Genomic DNA, 19198 nt, shown 5'->3' with positions numbered 1-19198 from the left:
CCATCTTTCCCCAAGATTTTACAATTTAATGCTGGAGTTAGACAGTTTGTGAAATATCCAAAATGTCCAATACAAGAACTTACCCCAGTTCAGGTCACAGTAAACAAGGTACTGAATGAACACAGCACTCCAAAACACATGTGCTTGAAAATGCAAAATGCAAGATGCTCTGACCTACCTGAAATTGCTTTTCTAGCCAGAGCACTCGATGCATCAGGTTAGAAACTCATTTTGGAGAGGAGAATCAAAGCTCAGACGTGCTGCTGGCAGCTTCTCACGTAGTCATGAGAGTCACTGTCAACAAAACAGCAAACAAAGAAAAATAAGGACATTTGAGAAGTGGAGCTAACAGCAAGCCTTCATTAAAGCATCAGGAGGTGTTACAGTGTGAAGATGGCCTCAAGGTCTAACAAGAGTTTGGATATACAGGGAAGGCCATGCTAACATAGAATCATGGAATGGTTTGGGCTGGAAGGGACCTCAAAGCTCATCTCATTCCTCTCCTGCATGGCAGGGACACCTTCCACTATCCCAGGGGGCTCCAAACTCCATCCAACCTGGCCTTGGACACTCCCAGGGATGGAGCAGCTGCATTTTAAAAACAGTATTTCCCACAGTACTCAGAAAGAGAAAATATCCTTGTGTCCAAATGGGCCTAGATGAGGTTTGGAAGAGACCACCACCCCCAGAACATGGGTTTCCCACTGCCACAAACAGGCTGTTGACCACCCTGCTACACCCAGAGAACCTTTTCTTAACTACAAGAGCAATCCAGAAAACTCATGGGATACACACTGTCATGTGGAGCCCCAAGTAAAGAAATTAACCTCAATGTTTTCTCTGAAGGGAGCTGCTGAAGTGACCCTGGCTCTGAACCCTTCATCACACAAGCCTTTTCTGACAGTCTCCAAGAAAACCAAGATCATTTAGGAGAGAGAGGAAGAAGCAAAGAGAAGCAAACCCAAAACGCTCGTGGCCAAAATCCTCAGGTGGCAGCACGCAAGGACAAGGGTTTCTCCCCATCCCTGTGCCCACCTCTGCCAGCAGGAGCACACAAACCACTCATCCTGCCCTGGGAAGCAAACCCACTCTTCATCCCATCCCTCCAGCCTCCAAGGGACACAAAAGCAGGGTGTAGATTCAGAATAGCATTACCCTGTGCTCCATAGGGCTCTTCCAATCCAGCTTTCACTCTTAGATAAAGGAAAAGCAGAGGTCTCCCTGCTCCATTCACATTAGTACAATTCACACATTTCCACTCAAATACAAGTTGGAGAGGAAGGGGGGATAGATAAATCCAATTCTGCCTGTTGATGCAGCACCAAACCCAATGAGCTGTCTGCCAGGAAACAAGCAGCTGGAAGCTTGGTAATTCTTTCTTGAGACTCCTTTTTAGCTACATTTAGGATTACTTGGAAAATTTGCTTTTCAGTTTTTACACTGCCTCACCTTCAGTGAGTGCTGCAGGGAGGGGGACACCAGGAACCTCCACCTGCAGGCCAGAAGATTCTTCTGTGCCACAGGCTGGAAATCAAACAGCTTTTGTCCATCTGGACAGAGCCAGGGAAAGCCCTGCCAGCCTCCTGTCCTGCCTGCTGTAGGACCATGAGAGGTGTCACCCATCCCAGAAAATTCTTCTGTGCCACAGGCTGGAAATCAAACAGCTTTTGTCCAAGTGGACAGAGCCATGGAAAAGCCTCCTGCCCTGCTGCTGTAGGACCATGAGAGGTGTCACCCAAGCCAGGAAGGGCCAGTTTCCATGAGTAACTGGCCATTATCTCACAAGAGCAGCCCTCCCAACTTTATCACGCTGGCTTATCTGCAGAGTTTGGGGAGCCCCCAGAAGCCGCCTGTGCTGCCCCAGGAGGAAGGGAAGGCTCCACACCCTTCCAGCTATGACAGTTCTTGTGGATCTCAGAGCACTCAGTGCTGCTCAGACACAAACACGTTTTTGATGAGCAAGCTGTGAATCAGCAGCATTTGCTGTGAGAATCCCGAGCTGCTCCCTCGCAGCTGCTGCAGCCTCTCCCTCTCCAGCACAGGGCACAGGGAGCCTGCAAGGACAGAGCCTGCCACATCCAGAATGATTTCTGGGCTGAAGAAAGGACAGGAGGAGCAATTCACAGCGACAGTTTGGGTGCTGGCAGCAGGACTGCATGGCAGGGTTTGATTAGAGCTCCTTCCTGTCTGTCCTGTGGTACACACAGCACTGCCCAACTCTAACACTGCTAACACACTTTTCAGAAAACACAAGGTCTGTTTTCCCCACACCAGGGAGCCTGTATGCCAAACTCCTCCCTCCCCTGAGGGCCACCCTTCTGCTTGCAGAGCACTGGCTGCTGTTCTGCTGGGGACAAGCTGCTGGTTCAGGGCCCTGTTTCCCTACACTCAGTATCCCTGTGGAAACGGTTCAGCTTCTGGAGTTGCTAAGTGATGCAGAGCCAGGGAATATCTGCACGTAAATGACAAGCTGTGCCACAGAATCACAGAATTATTTAAGTTGGAAAAGCATCCTGCTCGATGCTATTCACAGAAAGGGTGATGAAGTTCTGGAATGGCTGCCCAGGGAGGTGGTGGAGTCAGCATCCCTGGATTTGTTAAAAACAGACTGGATGTGGCACTGGGTGCCAGGGTTTAGTTGAGGTGTTGGGGTTGGGTTGGACTCGATGATCTTGGAGGTCTCTTCCAACCCAACCCAGAGATTCTGTGAATTCATCTAACATGACCATGCTCAGCTCTGGCTGTGCCACCCCCTGCTCTGACAGCCAAAGTGTTTCCTTTGTGCAGAAGCACCAGCTGAGAAGAAATCCAGGAGGTTTTGATGCTGTGAGGATCAATGAGTGAAGTTACCACCAGCCTTGTTCTTCATGTCACAGCACGGCTCAGAACCACCAAGCAATGGGACCCAAACACCTCCAGAGCTCTGCTGGCTTATTCCCAGAAGTTTCCCCATTTTCTAGCACAATGTCCCAGCACAGCCTGCAGCAGGCTCAGAGTGGGAGCTCCATCTTCTTCTCAAGAGTCAGCTCCATCTCTGACTGATGCATCTGGAGATGTCACAGCCAGTGGAGATCTGCAGGATTCCCAGAGAGAGCACGTGATTCCTCTTACTAATATTCAGATGTTTCCCAGGTGAATGCTACCATCCTTATTATCCACGTGGAATTACAAGCAAACCAGGATTTAGGAGAGTTAAGTGGCCACATCTGAGTGCTGAGGGCCACTTCGTAGACTTTACAGAGCTCCTTGTGCTGTTCATCAGCAAAGCTTTGGAGTTGAGGGTTCTCCTGTGTCTTTTCCTTCCCCACATCCACACAAGCAGCACCATGGTCAAAAGAGCAAGAGCAGACTCTTGTCTTGTTTTCTTATTCCAATTAACCAGCAGGGATCAGGAATATCTGTGAGAGCTGGATTAACCAGCTGAAGAATGATGCTTGGAGAAGGCACCCCCATGACTAGAGCAGCCTGGCACAGGATATTTCCAATTTCACTGCTTTTTTTTGCACCATTTCACCAGTACTGAAGTACTCTTTAAAAATACTCTGGAGAAATTCAGCCTAAATAGATCACTCACACAAGTTCACCAACCCAGTTTGCTCATAGATTGAAGAAATCAAATTAATTGATTTGGAGACAACGTAAGGGATTTTGAGAGGACGTTTAGCTGATGCCTAGGATGTCATTTAATCCTCCTCACAGTTAATTCTTTGAGTGTAGGGAGCCAGTAAAATTTGTGGTGCAGCCCTTACACAGAAAAACATCTCCACAGGCGTGCTAATCACGGAACTATTTTGCAAATTGTTCCTAATCTACAGTTGCTTGTCTCTGCTCTCTTCCTGCAGAGACAATAAAATCATCCAGCTAATAGCAATGTGCAAGGGAAGGAATGGTCCTCATTTGGTTTAATAGACAGATCTGCACTAGGGAACCACTAAATAGTGCAGTGATGAACTCAGGGAGGCAGCCCAGAAACATCTCTTCCATCTTTTGGGCAGGGGAAGCTGCTAGGAGACCTGCCAGCACAATGCAAACTCATTCCTAGTGTCCCAAAAAGTGAAAAAACTGTTACTGCAATCAACAACAACATAATTATGTGAATTAGCAGGGTTTGTTCGTGGGATTATTTTTCTTCTTAGTTCTTGCAGTACCATGGTGTATCATGAATACACCTGACCTCTGCGGCAGGAGACTCTTTCCCTATCTCCAAAATAATCATTCCTGTTTCTAGACCTCCTCCCCCACCTTATTGTTGCTCATCCTTCCAAAAAACACCTTCCAGGGCACAATTCTCTCCACAAACCTGGCCCCAGTGTTGCTATGACCCTTCTCACCCCTTAGGGAGCCACGTGCCCCAAGGAAATCTTGGCCCTCTATGGATGCCTGTACACTGGGAAGTGACTTGGTACACACTGATATTTTTAACAGTCCCCAAAGGGTGAGATGCCCAGAATTCTTCAGATTCACCCAAAAATACTTTGAAGAGAAAAAGCAAAGATTGGTTAATTCTAAGAAAGCAATTATGGCTAGGTCAGAAAATACTAATAAGATGAAACACAGTGCAACTACTCACTGTTGAGGCCTTGACAGGGTGTTCACAGCCAAAACCACCAAGATAAAAACCCAGGTTCTGATCATTTAGACATGTTAGGGATAAGTAATTCAGGGAATAACCAGAGTTATGGACCGCAGTGACATCAGAGAAGTTTCCTGGTGCCCATCACCAATAGCAACCACTTCATATTACCTATTATACAGCTTAATTTTATCAATCAAACTGGTGTTTGGCATCTCATGAACCATTTTCCAGGGACTGGTACCTATTCTGGTTTTGCAGGAGGGTGGGATAAAAGTTGAGGACTCCATGACAGGCTTGGTCTAAATGCTCCTGCTAAAGAGATGGAGACAGAAATGGCTCACCTTGACCTGTAGATAATGTCAGAATTCCCACTGTACTTAAATCCATGACTTCACAGCCAAAAGCCTCCCTGCCAAGTTATCCACTGATTCAGAAATGAGCCACAGCAGTTTAAACTAAGCTCTTCTCATTTTGCAAGTGCCTTGAAACAGCAGGACCTCAAACATATCCCACCTCTTAACAGGTAATAGCTGAGACTCAGCCATTGCAAGGACAGGAAAAAGAGGTGTTCAAGGACCAGAGAGTTGAGAAACCATGAGATTTCTAAGTTTTTAACACCAGAACAATTCCTAGGAGGATGAGACTTCACTAAGTGAAACATGACTCCTGCAGAGCAGTGGTGTGATGGCCTGGGAAGGAGGAGAGACACCAGGATGGCTGCTGGTGCTTCCCTGCAGATCCCAAAGGGATCCCTACAGATCCCAAAGGGAGGATCAGAGAGACAGAGTCATTTACAGCCTGCAGAGAGCACAGGGAAGGAGCAGGGCTCCAGCCCAGATCTGCTGGCTGCTCTTCCAGCCCCAGCAGGGTTAAGAGCATTAGTCCAGACTCAGGGGGACAGGATCCTGAGTTGGTGACTGAGTGTCTGAATGTCTCCTTTGTGGGCTGCCCTGCGTCACCACAGGCACGGAGCTCGCTCCAAGGACACATGGGGCACGGCCAATTCCACAATTCCACAAGGATGCTGTGGTTCTCCTGGGCAGGGAGGCCTGGGGATACTTCTCAGGACAGCTAAAAACAACCTGTTCCATGAAGAACCCTGAGAGCTCCACTGAAGTGGGAAAAAACACACCTAAACACATTCTGCTCAAGTGGCAAATACCTCACAATGAGCCCAAGCAGTTTTCCTCAAGTTACTGCAGTAATTAAAAGGCCTTCTGAGTATAAAGAATGTGCTGCTGGCACTTAAATTTATAAAGGAGGCTTCTTTGAGCTCTTAAAATATCATTCCATCTCTATGTGGGTCTCATCTAAAGTGAGGATTTGCACAGTAATTTTATTGATATCAGACCAGCAAACTTCCAGGCATGCAGCTTGTTAACCTTTGCAAATCACCCTCCTTCCAAGGAAAACTTCATCAAAGAACGGCTGAAAATGGGAAAAGGGAAAGTATGGCCCCCATGGCACCTTTAGGAAGGAGCCAGCACACCCAAGACCAGGGATGACTTTTTGCAGATTTTCTTTGGTGCTGCAAACACTCAATGAAAAGTCAGGGTTGAAATGAAATAGGTCCACTGTTACAACCCCCAAAGTCAGTCAGCCCAAGCTTTAGGGTTTTCATTTCCTTCATAGCCTCATGCAACAGAAAAACCACAAACAAGCAGAAACACAGAGAAGCAGCAAAAAAAAAAAAACCACGACCCAAACCCTAACCCTCAAAGCTGCTCAGCCGTAGCAGTTAAATCAACATTTAAGAGCAGCTCAACTGCCCCAACCAGACAAGGCTCTGCCTGAGGCTTTGGCTACTTTCAGCTCCAGGAACTTCCTGAGCATGGATTTAGGAATCCTTTGGGAAATCTCTCATCCCAAGAGCTGCTCAGCTTCCCCCCCACTCCCTGCAACTCGATCCCACTGAAACTCTTTGTATCCACAACGCTCTGGCAAGGAGTTGGACAGGTTCCTTCAGGGAGGAGTCTACATGCCACTGCCTACTCCTTGGGATTCCAGGCCCTGCCTCATCCCACATTTTTCAGTCACAGGAGAGCAAAAAAATCCTTTTTTCTGGCTCCCAGGCCACACAGCTATGTTTACATTACATTAATAAGCTGGGAGGGTTTGCTCGCTCACAGACACCAGGTTGAGAAAAAACTCTTCTCCTCTGCAATAAGATGTAGGAGAGACTTTGGCAATTCTTTACTGTAAAACAGCAAATACCAGAAATGTGCTTCTCCTCTAAAGCAAAGCAGACTTTATCTCAGTAGGTTCCTCTATGATTCCTAAGATGCCACACTGCAATTTTCCAGCACATTTCTAGCTGCTCCTACTTACTTACTCAGTAATATCCAGTGGAAATTTGGAGGAGAAAAGCTGATTGCTGACTCTTCCATAAATAAAAAATAAACTGGTTACGGATGCCAATAATTTTTCATACAATAAAGGGCTTGGAATGTGATATGCCAATCAAAATTAACATTTAAATGTGACACGTTGCCCCACTCCATCCCACTCCTGGCCATCAAGTCTGTTAGAGGTCCTTGTTCCCACTGCACTTTTCCCCATGGCTGCATTCCACTCCAGGGGTAAAGGTTGCCTGTAAGCACTTTAAACAGTATGTGAAAAGCTTTGTTTATCCAAAAATATTTTAGCTCTGAGAAACATTAAAGCAAGATGTAGATTTCGGCATTTGCACAGCAAAGAACTGCAACTCCTACAGATATTGCCAGAAATTTTTTTTTTCCTTAAGGCTTTCCAGCTATGAAGGACTATTTTGCCAAAGCAAAGCTACGAACAAAAAGTGTCATCTCTTAGCAATGGGCTGCAAAAGGTTGTCACAGCAAGGTTGAGGATGAAGCAAGGCTGTCATTTCTGTCTTGCTCACTTTTTTCAGAGCAGATAATTGATCAAACAATAGGAAGAACCTGAGGGTGCAGCAGGAATACCCAAAACTTATGGGATCTTCCCCAGTAAGCAGCTCTAGAAAACCACTATCAAAATAAAGGGAATTCCCCTGCAGGCTGGACCACAACTTCCCTTACAGGAGTGAAATCCAGCCAGCCTGCAGATCACCTGCTGTACTCCCTAACACTCTAAAACACTCATGTTCAGCCCTAAAACACTCATACCCACCTTAAAACACAACTGTGCCCCAAGCACTCAGCAAGGCTGCTGTTTAAAACAAGAGGAATCAACCACAGTGGTCACCAGAGGCAAAAGCATGACAATCAAACAACAATCACAATTCAGCTGATCCTAGTTCTCCCAGGAGAACAGCACTGCAAGACAGCAATATTTAGAATGTTATTGCCTAAAAGCAGCTTGTTTTCCAGCTCCAAACTCTTCTCATTTTTAAAGGCTGCTGTAGACATGCTCCCTGTTTCAGCAGAGGAAATAAAATGTGCTGGACCCTGTTGCCAAGGCCAGGCTACTGAGCCTGGGGTGTTCCTTGGAGAGGGCAGGGGACACTTATCTGCCACTCCACTGGTTCTGGAGCAGTTATCAATTAGAGCATTTTCCTGTGCTCAATCCTTATCTGTCTCTACAGGCTCACCATCCCAGAGCTCCAGATCCATGTTTTTCTTGGGATATGGTTTTGCTGTTTTCCCCCTGCCAGGGAATTCCCAACCACCAGCTGGGTCTGCACCAGTTCCTTACACCTATTAACTGCTTAATTAATCAATGGACTTATTTCTTTCTACTCTGCAAAAGTAGAATTAACCAAGTAAAAACAGAAAAAAAAAAACCCAAAAAACCAAAACGAAACACACAGACCTTCACTTACTCCTAGTGTCTTCCAAACTGGAATTTGCCTGGTTGGTGTGATTTTAAACCAGACTTTAATTCCCTTTTTTTTTTCTTACACCTGGGAGAAAAGTAGTTACACCAGGCATGCTAAGTGCTAAAATTAACTGGTTTGCCTAAATGCAACACATCAAGCCAGCTGCAGCACTTCCTGAGGTACAGACTACAAAATCAGCAAGTCACACAAGATCCTCAATGCTCAGTTTACCAGAAGTTAAAAAAGGAGGGGAAAGAACAGTTTTACACCTCTGAGAGCACTGGAGGGGCAGAAAGGCAGGCTGGCCATAGACCAAAAGGCTCACTCAGCACCACCATCGCCTTTAGAAAGGAGATCCCTCTCCATCTTTGTCCAAAGACACTTTCCAAACCTGTGGGGAGAGGATGCCTAATTCTGAACCACACAGAAGTCATCGTGCAAGAGGCACCAGAGCTGGGGCCAGCTGCCAGCTCAAACAGAGATTTCAGTCCTTGCTGCCAAAGCACAAAGAGCAGCAGGCAAAGCTGCCCCGTACCCATGAATTTAATGTCAACGCTAAAGCAGACAAAGAGGTTGGAATACAAAAGTGCCCTTCAGGCCTCACTGTCTGCTCCATTGCTTCTCCAAACACCAGTGAAATGGCACAACTGTCCCAGTCAGCCCAGGGAAGTTACCAGTGTAGCAAAAGCAGAGCAAACCTTTCAATGGTTTCAACTGGTGACAGAGCAGTTTATGGCCACCTCATCTGGGACCTTTCCAAGCCACTGCAGAGCATGGCAGCACAGCAGAGAAGAAATCTGTTCCCTTCCCTTTCTGAGGGTTATCCTCACCTCAGGGACACTGTAACAACCTATTTGCCTTCTCCAAATCCTGAGGGGGGGGTTTTTTGGTTTTTTTTTGTTTTTTTTTTAAATTTAGGGTCTGGATAAACAGCAGCCCAGAGAGCAGAGGAGCATTAGCTCAGTCCCAGCTGGGTGGTGACAGCCTGCACTGCTCAGCCCCAGCTGGAGTTCCCAGACCAGAAGAAAGTCTCCCAGCACATGGCACACACACAGCAATAAAACCTGAAATCGGTGATGCTGTCTCATTTCCCACTCCTCTGCACAACACCGTTTATTTTTAGGTCATAACTCCTGATGCAGGATGGAAAGGAAGGGTGGGCACAAGCACAACAGCTGCAAGCAAACTTGGAAACACCAAGAATTAAACATTTCCACTTCACATTTTGTTAAAACAGCTACACCTTCACCTCACACTGAGTATTTCTGGAGCCAAGATTTGTACTGGCACATGGATGTCACCTTCTCATGTGGCTTCCCAGCAGGCACAAGCTGCTTACAGAGCCTGTCACCATCATAAAACCTGAGCCAAGGGAGGGTCAGGTTGGACATCAGGAGGAATTTCTTCCTGGAAAGGGTGGGCAGGGAGGTCACTCAGTGCTCTGGGCTGGTGACAGGGTGGGGATGGGGCACAGCTAGGACTCCATGGTCTGGGAGGTGTTTTCCAACTTAAATCCATCTGGGAGCCTTGTGAACTACAGCAAATGCTGCTTTTTTGCCTCTTGCTTCACAGGGAAAGAACAGGATTGAACAAGCTGGGTCAGGTGTGGGGGAGGAATATTGAGCAGGTGACTCCTGAGTAGTGGCTGAGCAAGGAAATGTCTGGTGTGAGAACTGAGAAATCAGTGAAACTCTGCCCAAGTCACTTGAACCAAAGGCAGTAACCAAACCCAGTACACCACATCAGAGCAAGAGTTCCACAGTGAGACCTGGGCAGCAAGTCAGGAAAGGCAGAGACACCTCGTCACCTTCCTGCACAAGGCAGGAAAGCAAAGCTCAGGAAAAATCAGCAAACTGGCCATGACCAAGCACACCTCCTCCTGAAGCAGCTCTCTTTCTGGAGAGCCCATTTTCACCTCAGCCAGCCAGCAAGGAAGGGATGCACACCCAGAAGTGCCTTCACCAGCCTGAAGCTCTGCTGCAGCTCCTTCCTCTCCTCTCTCACAGCAAGGCTTTTTATTTCTTAAATACATCAAGCACGTCTCACAAACCTCTCGTAGCCACTTAAAGCCAGGGGTTAAGTGCAGCTCAAGTGAGGCAGCATTTCTGCTGTTACACTAAAATTGTCTCACATGTTGCTTTTTCTGTTGGTGCCACAGGCATCAGAGGGAAGCAGGAGGGAGCTGAAGGCAGCAAGTGCAGCTACAGGCACAGGAAAGCAGCTCCAGGGTGGCTCTGCACAGGTGACTCGGCTGGGGTGCAGCCTGCTCCCAAATCCCACAAACAGAGCCCATTCCCTGGGTGTCCAGAGGCAGGGGATGTGCTCTCCATGTGCTGGGAGTGCTTTATTCCTCCTGGCAGGTGAGCAGCAAAGCTCCTGCCAGGGTATCACGCCCAGGGAGGGACCACAGACCTCAAACTCCCAGCAAGGCTTTGCCCTCAGCTGCCCCACACATCAAATCCAGCAGGAACATTTCTCTCCTGAGAGTCTCCTGGGAAAAGAGATTCTTCTGGCCACTGCAAAGAAAGAATAAATGAGCCACCTGCACACAAATGCACTGAAGACAAGGAATTCAAACTGGGTTTGCACTTAATTCATTTGCTGCAGGTGAAGCTACAGGATGACACCTGTGACAATCAGGTTTGTGTTTAATTAGTCTAGAAAGCAGCTATAAGAGTAGCAATTGCTCTGTGCTAACCATCCATACACCCTCAGTCTGATGCAAAAGACCTCTAAACCTCAGGAAGAGATTTTAAACAGGCTTAACAAGTGGCAGATGACTTGCTGGAGTTGAGAGGTCATCCCCGTGGGAAAACAGCACAATGTGTCCATAAATAAAGTAACTCGACAGAACAAGTACAGCTGAGTCCTAAGGAAGCAAAACAAATTCAATAAATTGAAACTTCCAGCTACAGAAGTTATGTCAATTTTCAGAGGTTCCATAGTTCACAGCAGGAATTTGTTTCACATGCTCCAAGCTTTTTACTCTCAGTCTTGGCCTCAAAGCCATCAGCTTGGAGAAGGAATTTAACTTGGAAAAGGTATTTTCTGGACAACACAGCCTGTTTTTAATCTTGCTTCTTTCAGGCATTGCTGCAACAATCTTCCTGTGCAGGTAAACAAATGGTAAGGGATGATAATTTCCCAGGCTTTGATGGGTATACAGGTAGAAATTCCATATAAAAAAATATATCCTTCAGAGTTAGCTTTGGAGAATGCTCTGTTAGCTAAGGCTCTGCCTTCACCATGGAAAAAGCCCTTTGGGACAGGCAAACCTGGCCATGCACTCTCAGCATGAGATCTGGCAACCTGTCGAAGTGCTGCTGGCTATTCTGCAGCAGACATTTGGCAGGAATTCCACAGCTTTTCCTGGAATTCCACAGCTTTCCTTGAATTCCACAGCTTTTCCTGGAATTCCCTCCCCCCCCCCCAGCAGCAACAGCTCAATCCAGAGTACTGCAATGAGGGAACACACTTTCACTTTGAACACAACCAGATTGTGATTTAACTCTGACCCCTTCAGTCCCACCCATTCCCAGCCCAACACTTTGCAGTGGTTTTGGTATTTCAGCAAGAGCTGCCTTCCCCTTTTCCTCCTGAAAGTTTCTGTAGCAAACGTTGACACCCAGTTATCAAACTGTGGCTTTTCAAAGAGACACAAATTCCCTGAAGAAACCAAAATACTGGATTGGAACAGGGGGGAGGGAATTCCCTACTGTGGTCTGCTCCTGTTAAAAATACCCAGTCTAAAGGCTGCACCTGCACAGGTGTGAGAGATTAATAATATCTTCCAAACAAGTCTGTGAACAAGGAAAATATAACTGGCTTTTGCACTACTTCCCTTTTTGAGAGGCCATTTCCTGCAAAGCATCCTTTACTCAAGTTTTCCATCAGCTTTGTAAACGCCCAACAGCTTCTTTCAGCTTCAACTCTTCATCAGATGATTTATGAAGGGTGCAAAAACACTACACTGGCAGGAAAGAGAAAAACTGAGCTCCACAAGTGTTATCTGCAAATTTGACCTGAACAAAGCAACATATTTTTGCTTAAAATTAACAGAAAATAGGGTGGGAAATTGAGCTAAATTTTCCATAAAATGGGAAAGTGCTGCTGGGGCTGCAGACAAATCCTGTGCTCAGAAGCAAGGAGTCACTATCAGTAGGAAAGACCTTCCCTGGAATGCACAGATGCCTTGTTCAAAAGGGACAACAGGAACACAACACCAAGAGGAGCCCTGCATAAAACCACCAAAGTCATGACAGCAAACAAACCCATTTGAAAATGGTTGTTTGTCCCCATTTCTGTGGAACAGCCCAAAACAGGGATTGATTGTCTGCTTCCAGTTCCCAACACAAGCAAGAAATTTAAGCTCCCTCATCCTCAGAAATATCAGCAGTACAAGCTATCCCATTTCTCAGCTAAAGAAACTTTTCTATTGCAGATTTGACAAGCCAGCTGGCCTTGTATCTGGCAAAAATACAGTTTCTGGATCCACCTCCCCAAAACTGGACACACCTCAGCATCAGGAATCTATTCCACCCCTGTAAGAGCCATCTGCAGTATCTTGGGGCTCTGACCAAGCAATTAGTTCCTCTTAATTACTGGAATGGGACCACCCCCAGCTGGAATTGCAGCCAGCTCTCCCTCCCTGCCCTGCCCTTGGGGGGATTCTGATCCCTGACTCCAGCTTCAGGGAAGCTCTGCTGGGAAAAGCAGAGCCTGGAAATGGGATCCTGGCTGCACTTCTGGATGTAAACATGCAGGGGGATATCCTGCAGGACAAGCAGGTCACACAGCCCTGGCACAGTGACACCCGGGAGCTGGGAGGGAGCAGCACTGGGATGCCTCCAGTTGCATCCTGCCTGACCACAGCCAGCTTGGGGAGAAGCCAGACACGTCCCCCCTGCAGGATGAGGAGCCTCCCTCCTCTCCCCTGCAGCTCTGCTCAGTGTTTGGTTCTTAAACGAAGGGGAAGGAAGTGTGGCAAAGCATCCTCCCCATCCCCACAACCCACACTTGGAGGGGTGTCCCAGTGCCCACAATCCTAAACTTTGAGGGTGTCCCAAACCAAACAATTCCACACCTGAAGGGGTGTCCCAATCCACACAATCCTGAACTTTGAGGGGGTCTCCCAATCCCCCCATCCCCACACCTGGAAGGTCGTCCCTGTCCTCCACAATCCTGAACTTTGAGGGATGTCCCAGTCCACAATCCCACACCTGGAGGGGAGTCCCAGTCCCCACAATCCTAAAGTTTGAGGGTGTCCCAATCCCCCCAGCCCAACACTTGGAGGTGTGTCCCAGTTTCCCAGGAAGTGTGTCCCAATCCCCATAATCCTTCACCTGGAAGAATGTCCCAGTCTCCACAATCCTGCATTTTGAGGGGTGTCCCAATGCCCACAGTCCCTGTCCCCCATAATCTGAAACACAATCTGGATGACACAACCCAGCTGCAAAAAGGGGAGCTGAAGTCCCAAAAGCAGGAGAAGGTTCTGCCCTCATCAGATACAGCCACAGATGTTCCTCCATAGGATTTAAGATGGACTGACATGCCTTGCAAAAGCAGTTTAATTGAGATAAAATAAAATATTCTCCATAAACTCTAATACAAAATAAAAATCATCACAGCCCCTAAATTTCTGATGCTGACTTTACCAAGCCAAGCTTTGTTTCCTTCTTCAGCATATTAAAAATCCAGTTAATGCTTCAATGACTGAATCACCAGTTGTTATAAACTATCTACATCACTTTCATCCCCTCCCTGAAGTTTCTGGGAAATTCATTGCATCTGCATATGACAGGAGAATCCAAGTTTGACAACACTTGCCAGAACAATATTCCTGCACTCTGAGCACAGGGAACAGCACACACAAACAGGGGGGCTGATCTGGCAAAGGCAGCTGCTGCTGGAATGCCAAATTCCCCTCCCCTCTCACCTTACCAAAAACCCCAAATGCAGCACAAGGTTCCCCAAGAAAGACAGGACTTGGGGCTCATCGGACAGGACAGAGCCTGTGGAGATGGGAATGGACAGGGGGAGGTGGGAATGGACACCAGGACATGGGAGTGGACAGGGGGAGGTGGGAATGGCCATCAGGATGTGGGAATGGACAGGGGGAGAGGTGGGAATGGACACCAGGATATGGGAATGGCCAGGGGGACCTAGGAATGGATATCAGGATGTGGAAATGGACTCCAGGACATGGGAGTGGACAGGGAGAGATGAGAATGGACACCAGGATGTGGGAATGGACAGGGGGAGGTGAGAGTGGACACCAGGACGTAAGAGTGGACACGAGGAGGTGGCAGTGGACATGAGGAGGTGGCAGTGGACACCAGGACATGGCAGTGGACACCAGGACATGGCAGTGGACACAGAGGAACAATGAGCAGACCAGGAAAGCCACAAGGACTGCTCCCAGAGGTGATTTCCAAGTGTGTGATTTTATCTGCACTTCTGAGCCTCGCACAAACCTCGCTCTCTCTGATACCAAGAGGCAGCACCAGAGGTGGCAAGTCAAACCTGGGAATATTTGCAGAGTCACACTGGGAATACTTGTATTAAACACTGTGCTTAAAAGCGTGTTGCTTTGCTGCACATCAGCACTTCCATGGAGGAATTATTTAAGTACACAGCTCTGGAAGCACCTAAGGAAGTGTCCAGATAAGGAATAGCTCTGTTCCTTCTCCTCTTCCCTCTTGTCTGAGGAACTGCAGGAATGGTGCTGCCCTCACCCTGTCACTGTAAATCATAGCAATAAAAATCCCAATTAAAACCTAAAAGGTACTTTGCTCAAGACAATCGGGCAGAACAATCTGTCTTCTAAGGGCCTGACTTGAACACTTCAGTTTTAAAAAGTCCATCCCAAATAAAATAAGTAGGTTATTAAGCACTCAGCAGTCCCTTCACATAAATGTCCATGGAGTAATTCACTGTTTTTATTAAAAAGGAAATGTTTTTAAAGCAGACCAGGAAAGGAAACAAATCCTCAGAACCAGAAGATAATACTGCCTCCAGAAAAGCCACTACAGAAACCATTCCTCTTTTTTATTTATTTTAATTCTTTGACCACTTTTAAGGCTATGAACACATCAGCATGTTCAGCTCTCCAAATTCTTCTTGTGCCACTTTGCAATGTCTGTGGAAATAAATGAACCTTTGAAGTCTGTGGGGCCTCTTCCATGACCATAACACCACAAAGACAAAAGGACGCGAGAACTCTACACCACATTCTGCACTCAAGCACTGCTCCAGCAGCCCCAAATCCAACAATCCCAGGCAAAGATTGGCAAAGAGACTCCACAACACCTGAGCACTTCTTTCCAACAGTGAGTAGCACCAACTGAACAGGGCACATCTGGTGTGCAAATGTTACACTGGAATACACCCCACAAGCTGCACTGGGCTCTATCCCAACTATCCCAATTTAGGACAGTACTGGGAAACAAGCAAGTCTGAGCACTTCCAGCTGTGTGCACACAACCTGGCACTGCACTGACACCAGCAAGTGTCCTCCAGTTATTTCCAAAAGCAAGACCCACTTCAGCTCATCTGCTGCAGACCCTCAGCTGCCTCCTGCTCTTAAATAAAAATAAAACTCAAAGATACCTCAGTCCCAAACACAAAGTTTGACAGAGTCACTGCAATAGTTATTCCAGTTCAGGGGTGCAGAAAATGTCATTAATGCTTTGCATGACCCAGGCCTGAAAGAAGCCCGTTACTGATATTCCTGTGCTGCTGTTTCCCTCAGTGTTGTTATTTCCCTCTTGATAAGGCCCCACCCTGCCAGGCAAACCACAGAGCATGTCTCCAAAACATCATGGAATGCCCTTTAATACTGGAAACTGGGAATATGAAGACAAGGAGAGGGAAGAAAAGACTGCTCTTTAACAGCCATTAATTAAATCAGCCCAGAAAGCCCACTTGGAACAGATGAACCCCAACCTTGGGGTGAACCTGAAAGCAGAGATTCAGTGATAGGGATCAGAGGTGATAGCTCTGAGGTGTTCCCTCCTCCCCTGGGTGCCAAGGTGGGAAGCCTCTGCCTGCCACAAGCCACCCTGCCACCACAAGCACTCCCTCACAGAGGAACACACCAGTGTTCCAGGCTGGGAAATTCAACAGGCTCCTCTCCAGAATCATGGAATGGCTCCATCCTGGCTTGGAAGGGACCTTCCAGCTCACCTCTGATGAGTTCTGCACATGCAGTGAGGCCAGAGTTTGGAACCTGCACCTTGCAAAGGTTGGGAGCTCTGTGTCCCCACATCTCCCTGTGTCAGGAACAAACATCTGAGCCCCCTCTGCAAGGTGCCAGCTCTGCAGGAATGCAAGGCTTCCATCCCATAATACTCATGGTGAAAAGTGCAGCAAGACAGAGGCAGGCAAAGCCTTATCCACCTCACAATTTCTGGGAAGATCAGAGCAGAAGGGCCAAATGCTCCTTGGGTTAACCCATGCCCTGGTTATTATCCAATCTTCAAATAAACACAAGTCATTAATTTTTTAGCATGACATCACATCCTGCAGGCTGAATTTCAACACACAGCCATAACAGTGGAACCACGTGAAGAAATACAGCATTCCCTAGGATTTCTAATCTGCTTTCCAACCTTTTACCTTGGAAAGACCTAAATGGATGTACTGGACATCCCTGGAAACATCCTTATTCTGGAAACAAGATCCCCAGGGAGTTAAACACAAAGACAAAACAGTCTATGAAGTCAATCAACGTTTTGTAGAGTGGACAATTATTTTAAATATTTGCTCATATCCAGCTACAAATGGGCAGCATTAAAGCACAATTACAGTGTGAGAGTGATTACAAAGTTATGAGGTTAAAGGAGATTGTTTGCATTAAGTACAAGAAGTCTAACAGGAAGAATCATAAAAGGATTTCAGACTGGCAGCCACTCAATAAAGTGGCCAAAGACAGTTCCCTGCAGACAGTTATAAATGTTATAAAGGGCTCAATTCACTTTTGCTCTGATGGGCCATGAGTTAAGGAGCAGCAGTCAGAAATTAAGATAGCTAAAGTTCATTGAGAACATCAACTCAGCTGGCCAGGCACACAGAAGAAAACAGCTAATGGCCCTTAGTGCATCAATCTGGGGCACCTGTATCCGATATCACCTGGGTCTCAGGTTCCTCCCTCTCCTCCCCTGGCACTGAATCAAGCTTGCAGGGCATCTCCCCACACCAGGTGGGAATCCCTCTCCCAGAGCAGCCCATCTCCTTCTTCAAACCCCAGTGGGACCCTGAGAAACCTGACATTTCTTTGGGGTTAGGCCTGCTCAAAGGAGGAAGTAATAGAGATTTGCCTGTGGTTTGTGAATGTCATCTCTACAAGTTTCTCCCAGCCACTTACACTTCCTGAGCCTATGGCTGAACTCTGGCATTCCCTCTCAAAAACATTCTTAATTCTTGGATACAAGACACGTGGATGGATGGGTCTGTGTCTTCTCAGCACAGACACTCATTTTCTTGCAAGCAAAGCAAGTCTGAACTCAAATAATCCCCTTCAGATAAATGTGCTTAGGGCCCTGTTTTTGTTTTTAAAATGGCCTTTGATAACCAATCTATTTATGTTTTGAAAGGGAGAAAAAAATGTATTAGGAAATTGCACAGGCACAAAAACAAAGGCAGTATCTGACAAAGAGCTTTGTTAATTTGTGGGTAATTGCTCATTACTGCAAAATAAGGTTTTTGCAGTGTTTCATGGAGAGTAGATAAGAACCCCCAGCCCATTACTGAGTATTGCTTTTGGCAAAGGCGAGCTTCTCCCAGGGTGGAGAGCCTCCATAAAACCACAATTCCATTAAATACAGATCCTGACATCCCAAAAGCACCCAGGGAAAGGGAACAATTTGTTCTGTCGAGTCATTTAGCAGGGATCTTCACGTGCTTGCACTCCCCCTTTTCTGTCCACTCTTGCCTTGTTCACAGCTCTGCTTTGGGCATCACCTCCCCCACTGCCTCTGCTGAGCACCCCAAACTTCAGCACTTTGGAACATGGGTGTTCCCCTCCCTTCCCCTAAGTCTGGTTTACTCTCTTATTCCACTAAAAATGTATTCCCTAGACACTCAACACCCCACAGGCCACTGGCACCCCCTGCAAGGGGCAAAGCTCACCCACAAGTGCTGGATTTTCCCTCCCAGTTAAAGCAAGTGGGTTTGGAGCCCTGATGCACCACAGAATCCCAGAATGGTTTGGTTAGGAAGGGACTTAAAACCCAACCTATTCTACCACCTGCCATGGCAGGGACACCTTCCACTATCCCAGGCTGTTCCAAGCTCTGTCCAACCTGGCCTTGGACACTTCCAGGGACGGGACAGCCACAATTTCTGTGCCAGCACTGAAGGAGGACACCCTGGAATGCTCCCTCTCACCACTCACATGGCCAAGCAGGTATTCCAGCAGCAATCGCCCTCAAGGCACTTTCAAGGTCTTTTTCATCATCCTAACAGCAGAGCCATTTTTAAGCCTTTCAAATAGCTTTAAATTAACTTCCCTGACAAACTTTTGCAGAGCAATATAAGCTGGCTACATAAAACTCCAGGCAGGGCCACAGAGAAGACAAAAAGCAGACCTGAGAGCAGAGGAGACACTCGATTTTGATGGAGCTGGTTCATTACTATGTAGATTCAAAGCCATTCCTGTGGTTACTGAAGCACTACCCCAGCCCTCCTAGCAGGCAAAAATTCATTTTGTGTACAAATAGGGCTTTTACAGATTTGGCACAGTGCTCGACTGCAGAGTCAAACTTTTGAATGCCTGATAAGATTTTGCTTGAAAGTGGCAGGAGAGCTCATGCCAGGAACCCGTATGAAATGCCAGCTCAGTGGCAGAA

The 19198-nt window shown here is 47.1% G+C and overlaps 1 protein-coding gene across 6 annotated transcripts in view; it reads right to left on the bottom strand.

Annotated features, from left to right (window-relative positions):
- SGMS1 (sphingomyelin synthase 1) overlaps positions 1 to 19198 on the bottom strand; it is an 88653-nt gene that overhangs the window by 64158 nt on the left and 5297 nt on the right. For 3 of the 6 annotated variants that reach the window (XM_085583982.1, XM_085583983.1, XM_077784809.2), the window contains exons 1-2: positions 7703 to 10730; positions 179 to 294 (exon numbers count right to left, since the gene is read on the bottom strand). The gene's annotated coding sequence lies outside the window, so the exon portion shown is untranslated. Of the gene's footprint in view, positions 1 to 178; positions 295 to 7702; positions 10731 to 19198 lie in introns of those variants that run through there. The other 3 variants (XM_085583981.1, XM_085583980.1, XM_021537077.3) reach the window with 1 other exon arrangement.

The sequence above is a fragment of the Lonchura striata genome, chromosome 6 (genome assembly GCF_050655825.1).
Source record: "Lonchura striata isolate lonStrDom1 chromosome 6, ASM5065582v1, whole genome shotgun sequence".
In the NCBI taxonomy this organism is placed as follows: Eukaryota; Metazoa; Chordata; class Aves; order Passeriformes; family Estrildidae; genus Lonchura; species Lonchura striata.
This window is presented reverse-complemented; position numbering and strand designations above follow the sequence as displayed.